The 14,584-nt window shown below is 46.1% G+C and overlaps 3 protein-coding genes across 10 annotated transcripts in view; 1 reads left to right on the forward strand and 2 right to left on the reverse strand.

Annotated features, from left to right (window-relative positions):
• LOC127046791 (uncharacterized) overlaps nucleotides 1–14,584 on the reverse strand; it is a 541,802-nt gene that overhangs the window by 398,400 nt on the left and 128,818 nt on the right. The gene's annotated exons all lie outside the window — the stretch shown is intronic.
• The window catches only part of LOC127046786 (uncharacterized), a 396,910-nt gene that overhangs the window by 234,251 nt on the left and 148,075 nt on the right, over nucleotides 1–14,584 (reverse strand). The window lies entirely within an intron of this gene.
• RFX3 (regulatory factor X3) overlaps nucleotides 1–14,584 on the forward strand; it is a 253,853-nt gene that overhangs the window by 166,457 nt on the left and 72,812 nt on the right. The gene's annotated exons all lie outside the window — the stretch shown is intronic.

The following is a 14,584-nucleotide window of genomic DNA, read 5'->3' on the forward strand; positions in this document are numbered from 1 at the left end:
CTCAATTTTCATGAGTCCAAAGTTTTCTTAAATGCTATGTGTCCGGTGGACTTTAAAACGTTTATCTTTCCATGAGTAAGAAATATTGGTTTGAATACTGGATTCTGCAGTGTTTGTCTCCTTGTACAAAAACTGTGTTGCTGTTTATGCTTACATATTTATTTTCACTTCTTAACACATTTTGGAAGTGTCTGTGTAATCAGTAATATGTAGGCTGTATGGTTTGTCAACATTATTCATTTAATATCACAATGGAATTTCTACATGTATTATTATGCAACCCTGATTTGTGCAAGTTTTCTCTTATATAGTTTTCTTGTTGCAGATATATTTTATGTAATTATTTTATATATAGAATATACATGGAGTAGATTTACCATAATTAACTTCTGGGGAAAAGCAAATTACTTACCTGTAATTTTTGTTCTCTGATAAACATAGACCCTCCCATCCTTCTACCCTTTCTTTAGACTTTTATGCGTTTTTTTTAGTTAAAGAGAAATTTGATAGTTGGAAGCAATGACATTCTATTAGTCTATCCAACCTCAAGCCATGTGATCTGTTTCTCTTCTAATAGTTTGGAGAGTTTATGCTGGAGAAATTGCCACCCCTTGTTGCTGTCTGCCAATGAGAATGGGGGACCTATGTCTGTGTGGATCTGCTGGCTATACTTTGCATATGGAGCGCTATGGAGGCTATTGCAGCCCATGAACTGCAATATTTCCTTCCCATGTTTTGGGAATGAAGGATTCTGTTCAGTGTAGCTCCCAAGGAGCACTCTGCATAAAACCTGTTTATTCAGGCTTTATGCTGGGACATAGGATTCATGGGATTCATGCCAAAATGTAAAAGAAGTTGTGATACAGTTGCTATGGGAGCCAAAACTTGGAATTTCTTGACTCTTTTGCAGGTGAATTGCCACCTGTGCACATTAACATAACATCTATATAAGACACATTAGAGAGTGTCTATAGTAACTGTAGAAAATTAGCGTTCCCCACTATACAACTATAACCCCTTAAATGTAAATTTATATTTGTCTTCTCTATTTCTATATCCTCTCATATCCTCTGGTGCATAAGGCACCCACTACTTTCTGCCACTTATTTCAGTCTTGTGCTGGTCTATTCAGGCTTCTGGGTGTCACGTTAATGGATTTGGCTTCTTGCTCTGTTATTCTGCATAATGTTTCTCTAGGTCACCCTCTTTTTCTCTGTTCATGTTGTCTCCATATTATCATTTGATGTGGAAATTGTGTTGATGGCATCTTTAAAGTGTGTCCTGAAAAGGTTCATCTTCCTCTTCATACCATGTTTAATGCTTCAGATTGGTCTGCTCTTAGAATTTCTGATGTTGCAAGAAACTCTTCCCAGTGAATTCCGAAAATCTTTTGCAGGCTTTAACTTTGGAATGGGTTGATCTTCTTATCAATTTCTGTTGTAGATTTCCATGACGCTGCTTCATGAATGAGAACAGACATGATGCCAGTGCTAAAAATTCATAGTTTTGTGTTAGTGCCAATCATACTACTTTTCCAAATCTTTTCAAATTTATGTGAGTTGTGCTGCTTTTGATATTCATTGCTTAATATGTAGCATAGTGTCACCATCATGGCACATCTGAGGTAAAATAACTTAGTTCTTTTGGTGTTTCTTCATTGTTTTCTCCATCTACTTTGATGGTTGCTTTTGGGGTGCTTGATGGTCATATATTTTTGCCATTCCCTTGCTGATGAACAAGCTAACTTCTTGTCTGTGCCAAAAGTTGGGTCTTTTCTTCCATTACGTGATATGTTGACTAATCAGGACAATGTCTGTCAAAAACAAAGTCATCAAATTATGCTTTATAATTTGTCCATAAAATTCACTGCTTATCTTCTGTGGTTACTTTCCTCATGATGTAGTCAGTGACCAATGCAAACAATAGTGGGGGCATAATGCAACTTTGCCTTACTCCAGTTGTCACTACAGAGCATTGATTGATTTTTGTCACCATCTTTGACTGCACATTCAACATTATCATGTAGGTCTGCGATTTAATCATTTTTTGCTTGTATTCTCTCATATGCCATAATTTTCCAAAGACTGTCTCTGTGTACACTGTCAGAAGCCTTCTGGAAATTTATAAAATTTATCACAAGAGGGCTTGCCATTCTACACTTTGTTCTGTAATATGTCTGAGAACAACAATATGGTCTGCACATTATCTCAGTGGTCTAAAACCTGCTTGTTCTTCTATAAGTTGGAGATCTATATGTTTCTTAAAATGTTTTATAGATGGAGAATCTTAGAATATGAGGGTTGGAAGGGACCTCAGGAGGTCATCTAGTCCAATCCCCTGCTCAAAGCAGGACCAATCCCTAGACAGATTTTTGCCCAAGATCCCTAAATGGTCCCCTCAAGGACTGAACTCTCAACCTTGAGTTTAGCAGGCCAATGCTCAAACCCCAGGATGATGTTGCACATGATTTTCCTAGACACTGAATGTAATATAATTTCTCTTCAGTTATTGTAGTTGGTAAAGTCGCATTCTTTGGCAATTTTACAATAAGGCCCCTCTTCCATTTGGTTGAGTTCTTTTCTTTATTCCATATTCTATCCAAAAACCCAAGGAAAGTCATAGATGGCTGTTTCATAACTTTTTAAGGTATCTCTCTGGTAATGTTATTCTCTCCAGCCACTTTCTCATTTTTAAGTTTACTAATGGCTTTTCTAACTTACTCCATTGTAATGTCTTCTAAATCAATATCAAGCTCTGGTGGTAGGTCTTCATTATGCATTTCTAGTAGTTCACTTGGACTTGGTCTATTTAAAACAGCCTGGAAAATGTTCTCATCTTTTCCTTTGTTCTTGTTCTGTACTAAAGTACTGCATCTTTAATAGGGCTCCAATACTGCTAAAGTTTCCTGTTTAGTGTTTGGTTGTTTTATACAAAGTAGTAAATTCACCTCTTTGGCTGGCATCTTCAGCCTCTTGACAGGTTCTATCGATAAGTGCCTTTTTATCTCTTCTAGCATTGCTTTTTATCTTTCTGTCTAGAGCTCTGTATTCTTCTTGCTACTTGCTTGTCTCTTCTTGTCTTAGCAGTCGTAAGTTTGTGCTTTACACTTCTTTTTTCCACTGTTTCCCAAGTGCATCACTAGACCATCCATACCTTTTAAATTCCATTGCTATTAAGACTGTATTTGCACTTTCTAGATAGCATTCTCTGATATCTTCCCAGATAGTATCAGTGACTTTGTTTTCTTCAGTTTGACTCCATGAGAACACTGAACTTGTTCTTCAGTTCCAGCTGAAAAGCACTTTTTGTGTCTGGGTCTTCTAATTTTGCGCTCTTGATTCATGGCCTTCTTTTACCCTTCTTCATCTTCTTTAACTTGATCTTCAATTTAATGATACAAAGATTATGGTCATTTCCCATGTCTGTTACCCTGTATGCACGTACATCTGCCAGTGAGCTGCAAAACTTCCTTGAAATTCAGAAGCAATGTATCTGGTTCTTTGTAGTACCATCGGGGGAGTTCCGTGTCACTTTATGGATTTCTTTATGTGGGAAGGGAGTGTTGCTCCACTTATCAGTAGGTCATTTACACTGCAACTTTCTGCTAGTTGTTCACCAGTTTGATTCATGTCCAAATCCCTGACTTTATCCAACCAATTATTGTTACTTCCAACCTTTACATTAAAATCATGCATAGTCACTATGATATAATATTTGAGAACTTTGGTTAACACATCCTATAAAAAAATCATAAAAATCAATTTTTTTTCCAGGCTTTTCCTGGTTTGGAGCATAGCATTGTATGACTGTTACTTTGAAGAATCTAGTCTGAAAACAAGTTCCAGTAATTCCTTAATTTAATGATTCCCACTCGCTTAGTGCCTGCTCGGTTCTTTTTCAGCTTTAGAATTTCTATGCCAGCTTCATGGCTATCATCTGCTTTCCTACAGTAGATTATGATCTCTGATACATTTCTCTGAAATGTAATTTATTTGAACTTGTCCACCTATACTCACTGATAACAAGAGCATCAAGATATATCTGTCCTTTTTTTTCTTGATTTTTTTTTAGCAGTTTTAGTAGTTTCATATATTAGTCTCACATTCCAAAAGCTGATTTTCATCACTGATCTGATCTTGACCCAAGATACTTTTAAGGACACAGGCTTCCATCTGGGTTTGACCAATGCCTATCATATTCTTCCTGTGAAGCTGATGTCTTTTTGGAGCCTGTGGCACACCAATATGGCTGCTGGTGTTCATTTCTGTATTCTATTTGTTTTATGTGATGCACAATCCTAGGTCCACAGCTCCTCATTCATTATTTGGAACTATCCATATATTTTTTTTACATCCACCATACTATATAGCTCAATGAAAAGTCCCTTTGGAAATGTTTATGTATGGTGTAAGGCTAACCTACATTTCAAAAATATAAGTGTAACTTCTGACAAACATTTCTACCTGCTCAGACTGGATAGTCCTCAAAAAAGTCTGATAAGTAATTCTGCTTTTTATATTTATGCCCTTTATTTCTTATGTGGAATAGAACTACCGAAAAATAAATAGGATTGCAAAGAAAGTCATTTTCCTCATTTTAAACATAGAAGTGTTGTGTACTACCCCTTTACTGTCACTGTAATGTGTGCCAATCTTTCTAAAATATAAAATATAATTCTAAAAATATAATTATAATTTTATATATATATATATAATTTTGATTATTTCATATATTTTCCAAGAATTCTATTTGTATGAGAGTGCTAATAATAAGCAATGTGAATTAATAATTCAATCTTTATAGTTTACAATTGGAGAATGATGATTCTGAAAACAAAGTAAAAGATGATTAACACTCAAAAATTATAGGCTCAACTTCAGTGCACATTCTCGAGTTCAGATTCTTAAGCAGCTTCAAAACTATCTAATTAGATGGCTGCCTTTTTTTTTTTTTTTTGGTAAAACATGTAGGGGCGGCTCCAGGCCCCAGCATGCCAAGCACGTGCTTGGGGTGGCAAGCCGCGGGGGGCACTCTACCAGCGCCATGAGGGCGACAGGCAGGCTGCCTTCGGCGGCTTGCCTGCAGAGGGTCCGCTGGTCCTGTGGCTTCGGTGGACCTCCTGCAAGTGTGCCTGTGGAGAGTTTCGTGGACCTCCTGCAGGCGTGCCTGCGAAAGCAGCCTGCCTGCCGTGCTTGGAGCGGCAAAATGCCGAGAGCTGCCCCTGAAAACATGACATAATAGGAAGAAAATTCATTGCAGAGGAAAAATATTTTTGAAGAAGACAATATAAGTAAAAGTGATTCTAAAACTAAAAACAACCCCTACATACAAACATAAATACAGAGATGGTGCGTATCTAGTGAATTAGTAGTTCAAAGAAAATTCAGGGTTATGTAGAGTTAGGGTACTGGCTCAGGCATGATGGGATGGCAGGAGCACTAATTTATAGAAGTCAACAGATCAGAGTCTTGACATTTACATAAAACCTAATAGAGTCTGTTGGGAATAAATCACTTTCTCTGTGTGTGCATACACACAGTCTAAACTTAAGGGAGAACAATAACAAGATTTATCCTTTCTGTATCAGAGCATTTATTCATGATTATTATATACATTTTCCAAAAAAAAAGTATGAGAGTAGAAACTGAAGAATGTTTTAAAAAATAAGGGTAGTAACAGTATGTAGGTGCCCACAGTCCGTTGTTAGATAATCAGCTGTGCAACTTTGAATTTATTTCAATAATAGCATTACAGTCATGCCTAGATTTACTGAATTCGCAACTGGATATCTGCTTTCTGTTTTGATGTGCTACAAACTCAGTCATTCTGTAAAACAAGTTTTTTTATCCCCTGAAGTTTTATTTCTAGTAGTATTAATTTTTTTTGAAAATTTCTAGAGGAAAATGGTACGTAAACAATAAAATATAACAGGGCGTGCATAGAACTTTAGTAATTGGCATGCCTGGTGATGCACAAGATTGAATGCTTCCAGCTCTCAAGAAGAGGTTTTATTAAAGAGTAGAATGCACATCCAGGAACTCCCTCCTTACCAAATATTTTTTCACTGGATTTTTTTTTTCCATATGATGCTGCAGTCTTCTTAGGTTGGTGGTGAATTCTCATGGCTGTTTTTAAACTTTTGAAATAATAATAATAATAATAGTAAATAATAAGAATTCCTAGTTCTTATATAGTGCTTTTCATGTATAGATCTCAGTAGACTTTACAAAGGAGGTTGGAATCATTTAAAAAAAAAAACTTTAAAAGCTGCTTTAGAAGCTGCACCCTCTGATGACAATAATAGTATAGCACAAAGATTTAAAAGCATTAAAAAATTTGAAAGTGAAGCTTCATAGCTTCTAAAGAGGCTCTGAACGACAAGGGAGAATCCCAAGGGAGTTCATGATGGCCACAGTGTAAAGATAATTTAAACTAACAAGTTCTGGTCTGTGCTATTATCATGGCCTCATGTATTCTGTGATTCTGCCATTGTTTAAAAGCCAATAGATTGTAGAATCTACAGAAGGCTAAATTATCACTGAGCTCTTGCTCTGCTGATTTGTTAATAAATCAAGTGTAAGTCTTTATTCTTTTAAAAAAAAAAACAGTGTGTTGTCATGGCCTGTAGTGCACTGCTCATCAGCTGACCTGAGATCTATTTCTGATTCCAGTCTCTTAGACCGTTTTGTTAAGTCAGAATGCTCAACCTCTTGAGAGGAAAGGGGAGTTTTCTGCCTTATCCACGTGGACTCTTCTGAATAATTATAGAGTAGCGTTGACAAAGTGCATAGAAAGTCTTGCCCAGGCCTTGTTGTCCAGAAGGATAGTAATTTTGGATGCCCTCATGCTGTGGTGTCTGGTTTCATGGTTTAATGTAGGCAGCATACACTGTTATCCAATTAACTCACTCTTCTGGAGAAAGCTGGAGGGCAGGAGGCAGCAGCCAGATAGATTCTGGCACAGCTGGGACTAGGGTTGCCAACTTTCTAATCGCACAAAACCGAACACCTCTGCCCCTTCTCCCCACTAGCTCCTTCTCCCCTCCCTCTGTTGCACACTCTCTCCCACGCTCACTCAGTTTCACTGGGCTGGGGCAGGGGTTTGGGGTACAGGAGAGGGCTTCGGGCTGGGGCAGAGGGTTGGGATGCAGGGGGTTATGGGCTCTGGACTGGGGGTGTGGACTCCAGATGGGGCCAGAAATGAGGTGTTAAGGATGTAGGACAGAGCTTCAGTCTGGGGCAGGGGTTGGGGTGCAGGGGGAGTGTGGACTCTGGGGTGGGACTGGGGATGAGGTGTTTGGTGTGCAGGAGTGGGCCGAGGGGCCGAGGGATTTGGAGCGTGGAAGTGGGTGTGGGCTCTGGCTGGGGGTTAGGGCTGAGGAGGGTTTCAGGTGCAGGAGCGGGCTCAGGGCTGGGACAGGGGGTTGGGGTGTGGGAGGGGCTGCAGGGTCCCAATGGCGCTTACCGCAGCTCCGAGGAAGTGGCTGCCAGCTCCCTGCAGCCCCTAGGCACATGGGCTGCCAGGGAGGTGCCACATAGGGTGACCAGACAGCAAGTGTGAAAAATTGGGACGGAGGTGGGGGGTAATAGGAGCCTATATAAGAAAAAGACCCCAAAATCAGGACTGTCCCTATAAAATCGGGACATCTTGTCACCCTAGTGCCGCATGCTGCCCTTGCGCCTGCAGGTGCTACTCCTGCAGCTCCCAATGGGAGTCGGTGCTCGGGGCAGGGGCAGCGTGCAGAGCCCTCCTGGCCGCCCATGTGCCATGGGGCTGCAGGGACATGGCAGCTGCTTCTGGGAGCTATGCGGAGCCAGGGTAGGTAGGGAGCCCCTGCTGCACCACCGACTGGACTTTTAATGGCCTGGTCAGCAGTGCCAACTGGAGCCACCAGGGTCCCTTTTCAACTGGGCATTCCAGTCAAAAACTGGACACCTGGCAACCCTGGTAGGGGGACAGACAGGAAGCTGAATTCCATGGCAACTTGGGAAAATGCTAAATTGCTCAGCCACAGAATTTCAAAGTGGCTCTGATTAAGATGATTGGGGCAGGTCACACTTCCCAGAGCTACTGCTTCATGTTCTCTGCAGACACAGACAGATGACGCTGCATTGGGTTTAAACCCAGTTCACATTTTTGAGATTTTCTCTGCATTAATAACGTCTAGAAATGCAATTGAAATCAATCAGATTCTGGGATACAGTCCTGCAACAAGGGGGTGAATTCTGCAGCAAATTCTATGGACAAAAATGAAAATTGCCAAATACACAGGGCCCTGTCTATGCTGAGGATCTGAAAGGTCAGAATTCAAGCCCACCTGATGATCCATATGGGGGGAAAATACTTCTTCTTCTTCTAGTGCTTGCTCACATCGATTCCAATTAGGTATGCGCGCGCCGCGTGCACGTTCGTCGGAAGATTTTTACCCTAGCAACGCTCAGTGAGTCCACTGGGTCGCCCCCTAGAGTGGCGCTGCCATGGCACCAGATATATACCCTTGCCGACCCAACAGCCTTTCAGTTCCTTCTTACCGTCCGTGTCGGTCGTTGGAACAGTGGAGCGCAGCTTAGCTGATTTCCACTTCCCTAGCTACTCGTAGTTCTCTTACTAATTCTTGTGTATATAGTTATAATTTCTATAGTTGTACTTAGTTTTATTCGTTCTATAATATAGTTAGTGTTTATAGTTGAGAGGGGTTTGGGGATTAGCCCCTTCCCCGCACCCAGTACCGGGGCCCATGCCCTTTCACCGGACTTCAAACCGTACTCGGCCTGCCACAAGCTGGTGCCAACGGGAGATCCCCACGACTCCTGTCTGAAGTGCCTCGGGGAATCCCATCTCTCGGATAAGTGCCAGATCTGTAAGGCCTATAAGCCGAGGACAAAGAAAGAGCGGGACTTTTGTCTCAAACAGCTCCTGATGGAGGCAGCTTTTACTCCTCCGCCCTTGGCACCGAGCGCCGGGCAGTCCGCATCAGGGAGAAGCGCTTCTTCGGCACCGGATCGCACCGGTATCACTAAGGCCCCTCAGCACCGACCGTCGCCAGCACAGACGTCTGCTTGGCACCGTTCCCTCTCCCCGCGGCTTAAGAAACATAAGACTCCTGCTGCTTCCATGCCGCCTGCACCACAGTCGGAGCACCCACCTAAGTCGGACCATCCGGCACCGACACCTGCCACAGCACCGCCAGCTTCGGCACCGTCGATTCCGGTCCCGCAAGTCCAGTGCCTGAAAGCTCCCCAGCGCACTCCGTGGTTGAGCTCACTATTCCCTCCACGCTGGAGACCTTTTCCACAGCGAGGGAGCTGATCGCGCTGACGGAGTCTGCGCTGCCTCAACCCCTGGCACCGCCAGTGCAGGTTATACAATCAATTGGCAAGTCTGCCCTGCTCAGAGCATCCTCTGTCGGCACCAATCACGATCGCGGTCCCACCAGCGCTCTCGGTCCCGTCACCGATCCCGGTCCTGACGCCGCTCGCAATCCTGGCACTGCTCTCCATCTCGGTACCGGTCGCACTCGCGGCACCGTTCAGCATCCTGTTCACTGGCCTGGTACTCTCGGCACTGATCCAGCTCCTGGCACCGTTCCCGGCACCATGCCTCTCGTAACCGTTCCAAATGTCAAGCTTCGAGATCCCGGTCGACCTCCCGGCACCGCTCCAGTCGCAGGTCCCGGTCTTGTTCCCGGTACCGGTATGGCGCCCGGTACCGCTCTCCAGTGCCGCACAGAGAGAGATCGTTTAGAGATGGAGACCCTTCCCAGGGCTTTTCAGCTCCTCCGTGGCCGTCTCGACACACATCTGTGTCATCTCACGTGGACAGTGCTTCCTATGCACAGGACCGTGACTCAGATGTGCCCAGCCGAGCCTTCCAGGAGACCCAGGCCCAAGAACAAGGACCTCATCAGTGGTCCTTCTGGACACCTTGGGCATATCACTAAGCCCAAGGTGCGCCTCCAGTGCCATCACACTCCGTACCATCGGAACACCGTGTGCCGGAGGCGACTGTCAGCCACCCCCCTCCTGCAGGTACGGAGGAAGCTCCCATTCAGTCAACAGACTCTCAGGTCCCACCTGAGCCTGACGTCGCCCAAGAACAGGAGCCCACACAGGACCTTCTTGTCCCTGGCCTTTCCTCTTCCTCCTCTCCAGATGAAGCGGTGGTGGGGACATTCTCCTCGGGCCCTCCTCCAATTGACCTGAGCGCACATCAGGACCTCCTGAGACGCGTGGCCCTGAATATGAATCTTCAGGTGGAGGAGGTCCCAGAGATAGAGGACCTTGTGGTGGACATTTTGTCAGCTGACACCCCCGCAAGAGTGGCCTTGCCAATCATTCGTACGATCCAGGCAAATGCCGATACCATCTGACAGTCTCCAGCCTCTATTCTGTCCACGGCCGGGGGAGTTGAGCGGAAGTACATGGTGCCCTGTAAGGGGTACGAGTTCTAGAACGTGCACCCTGCTCCCTTGTCGTGCAATCAGTCAACGAAAGGAGCGCCATGGCCAGCAAGCTCCTGCTTGAAAATCAAAGGAGGCTAGGCGCATGGACTTATTGGGCCGCAAAGTATACTCTGCTCGGGGCCTCCAACTCAGGGTGGCAAACCAGCGAGCCCTGCTTAGCCGGTACAAGTATAACACCTGGGCGGCGGTTGGAAAATTCACGGAGTTAGTTCCCCAAGACTCCCGCCAAGAGTTTGTTGCCCTTTTGGAGGAAGGGAAGAAGGTGACGAGAACTTCTCTCCAGGCCTCACTGGACGCAGCCGACTCTGCAGCCAGGACTCTGGCTTCAGGAATCGCCATGAGGCAAATATCATGGCTTCAGGTGTCAGGCCTTCCACCTGAATTACAACACACCATGCAGGACTTGCCCTTTGATGGCCAAGGCCTATTTTCTGAAAAGACTGACCCTAGGCTGCAAAGCCTAAAGGACAGTAGGGTGATTATGCGCTCGCTCAGGATGCACACACGCTGACTCAGCGCAGATCCTTCCGCCCCCAGCCTCACCACCCTTACCCCCCACCTCGGCCACGACAGGACTTCAGCAGAAGGCACGGCCGAGGCAATCGCAGATGGCAGTCTGGACCCCAAGGGGGTCAGAATCAGGGTCCCTCCAAACCACCCGCCGGACCCAAACCAAACTTTTGAAGGCACACCCTAGGATGGCATACCAGTTGTTTCCCAGGATCCTTTCCCTCCCTTTTACAACCACCTCTCCCTTTTCCTTCCTGCGTGGACCCAACTAACTTCCGATCATTGGGTCCTACGCACGGTAGAATTCAGATACCACCTCCAGTTTATTTCCCCCCCCCCCGCTAATCCCCATCCTCGTCCCTCTTCAGGGACCCCTCTCACGAACAATTCCTCTTGCAAGAGATACGGACGCTCCTTGCCATGGGAGCTATAGAGGAGGTACCGAAGGACTCGAGGGGCAAGGGGTTCTATTTCCGCTATTTCCTAATCCCCAAGGTGAAGGAAGGTCTCAGACCTATCCTAGACCTGCAAGGACTCAACAAGTTCAGGATAAAGTTGAAGTTCCGCATGGTATCCCTGGGGACAATCATCCCATCCTTGGATCCGGGAGACTGGTACGCCGCCCTCAATATGAAGGACGCGTATTTTCACATTGTCATTTACTCTCTGCACAGACGGTAGCTCCGGTTTGTGGTCAACCATCAACATTTCCAATTTATAGTCCTTCCGTTTGGCCTCTCTGCAGCCCCACGAGTATTCACAAAATGCATGGCTGTAATTGCCGCCTCCCTCCGTTGTCGTCAGATACACATCTTCCCATATCTCAACGATTGGCTCATTTGAGGAGCCTCCGAGACCCAAGTCACCCGTCATGTGGGCATCGTCAAGGACCTATTCAAGCAACTAGGCCTGATGGTCAACATAGAGAAATCCACTCTGGTCCCCACACAAAGGATAGACTTCATTGGGGCCATTCTGGACTCCAATCTCGCCAGGGCCTGCTTACCACAGCCTCGGTTTCAGGCAATGGCATCAATTATACAAGGCCTACAAAACTTCCCGACAACTTCGGCTTGCGCTTGTCCCGGCCTCCTGGGTCACATGGCTGCCTGCACATTCATGACCAAACACTCCAGACTACGTCTCCGTCCCCTTCAAACTTGGCTCTCCTCGGTATACCACCTGGGCAGAGACAGTATAGACACGATCCTCATGATCCCCCCGAGCATCCTAGGCTCCCTGGACTGGTGGTTGACGCCCTCCCTGGTCTGTGCAGGGATGCCATTCCATCCGCCTCAGCCTTCAATGACCCTGACAATGGACGTGTCATCTCTCAGCTGGGGTGCCCACCTCGAACATCTCCACACTCAAGGCCTTTGGTCAGCTCAGGAACTAGCTTTGCACATCAATGTGCGGGAGCTGAGAGCAGTCCGCCTTGCGTACCAGGCGTTTCAAGGGCATTTACAAGGCCGTTGTGTCTCACTGTTCACAGACAACACAACAGCCATGTTTTTACATAAACAAACAGGGAGGAGCACGTTGCTCTCCCTTTGTCAGGAAGCTATTCAGCTCTGGGATTTCTGCATAGCCCACTCAATAGACCTGGTAGCATCTTTTCTCCCAGTGGTTCAGAACACTCTGGCGAATCAACTCAGCAGATCCTTCCTGTCTCACGAGTGGTTGATTCATCTGGATGTTATCCATTCTGTTTTCCGGAAGTGGGGCTTTCCGCACATAGATGTCTTCGCCTCCCGTGAGAACAGAAAATGCCAGATGTTCTGCTCCTTCCAAGGTCTCTCCCAGGGCTCGATCTCAGACACATTTCTGATACTGTAGACGAGCCATCTGCTTTATGCCTTCCCACCGTTCCCGCTGGTTCACAGGGTCCTGCTCAAGCTTCGCAGAGACAGAGCCCACCTGATCACGATCACTCCAGCCTGGCCGAGGCAACACTGGTACACCATGTTGCTCGACCTATCGATAGCCAACCCAATCCCTCTACCTCTTTGCCCGGACCTCATAACTCAGGATCACGGCAGACTTCACCACCCAGACCTGCAGTCTCTTCACCTCACAGCATGGTTACTGTGTGGTTAAGCCAGTCTGTGTTACGTTGCTCTGCCTCAGTGCAACAAGTGCTCCTGGGTAGTAGGAAACCTTCCACTAGGTTAACATATCTGGCCAAGTGGAAGCGCTTCTCCTGCTGGTGTGACCAACGTAATGTTATTCCCACCGAGGTACCGGTCCCTACCATCTTGGACTACCTCTGGTCTCTGAAACAGCATGGCCTAGCGGTATCTTCATTGAAGGTGCACTTGTCCACCATATCTACCTTCCACCCAGGGGAGAGCGGCCGCTCAGTGTTCTCTCACCCCATGGTTTCGAGGTTCCTCAAGGGCTTGGAGCGATTATACCCACAAGTACGCCACCCTGCCCCAACTTGGGACCTCAACCTAGTTCTAGCCAAACTTATGACTGCTCCCTTCGAGCCGCTAGCAACCTGCTTGCTGCTGTACCTGTCCTGGAAGACAGCCTTCCTCGTAGCCATTACATCGGCAAGATGAATTTCGGAGCTTCGGGCTCTCATGGTGGACCCCCCGTGTATAGTGTTTCATAAAGACCAAGGTACAGTTGTGACCACATCCGGCCTTCCTCCCTAAAGTGGTATCGGCCTTTCATATCAACCAGGATATCTTCCTTCCGGTCTTCTTCCTGAAGCCACACTCATCACGCCGGGAGCAGCAACTGCACTCCCTAGACGTCCATAGGGCACTCGCATTTTATATCGCACGAACAAAGCCCTTCTGTAAAACACCCCATCTCTTCGCTGCGGTCACAGACTGAGTGAAGGGCCTACCTGTCTCCTCCCAGAGGATTTCATCTTGTGTGACATCATGCATCCGCACCTGCTATGACTTGGCTCAAATTCTGATGAGCCACCTTACCACTCTTTCTACCAGGGCTCAGGCTTCATCTGCCACTTTCCTGGCTCATGTACCCATCCAGGAGATATGTCATGGAGCTACCTGGTCCTCAGTCCACACCTTTGCATCACATTCCGCATTGGTTCGGCAGTCCAGAGATGATGCGTCATTTGGATCAGCAGTTCTACATTCTGCGACATCTCATTCCGACCCCACCGCCTAGGTAAGGCTTGGGAGTCACCTAATTGGAATCGATATGAGCAAGCACTCAAAGAAGAAAAGACGGTTACTCACCTTTGTAACTGTTGTTCTTCGAGATGTGTTGCTCATATCCATTCCAAACTCGCCCTCCTTCCCTTCTGTCAGAGTAGCCGGCAAGAAGGAACTGAAGGGCTGTTGGGTCGGCAGGGGTATATATCCGGCGCCATGGCGGCGGCACTCTAGGGGGCGACCCAGCCAACCCACCGAGTGTTGCTAGAGTAAAAATTTTCCGACGAACGTGCACGCAGCACACACACACCTAATTGGAATGGATATGAGCAACACATCTCGAAGAACAACAGTTACAAAGGTGAGTAACCTTTTTTTTCCACTACTTAGTCATGGAAGTCAATTACTCAATACTTAGATATTGCAAAATGTTATTGTCAGTGGGGGCATGGGTTGTGCACTAGTCTTATTTAATTTG

Source organism: Gopherus flavomarginatus, chromosome 3 (genome assembly GCF_025201925.1).
Source record: "Gopherus flavomarginatus isolate rGopFla2 chromosome 3, rGopFla2.mat.asm, whole genome shotgun sequence".
Classification (NCBI taxonomy): Eukaryota; Metazoa; Chordata; order Testudines; family Testudinidae; genus Gopherus; species Gopherus flavomarginatus.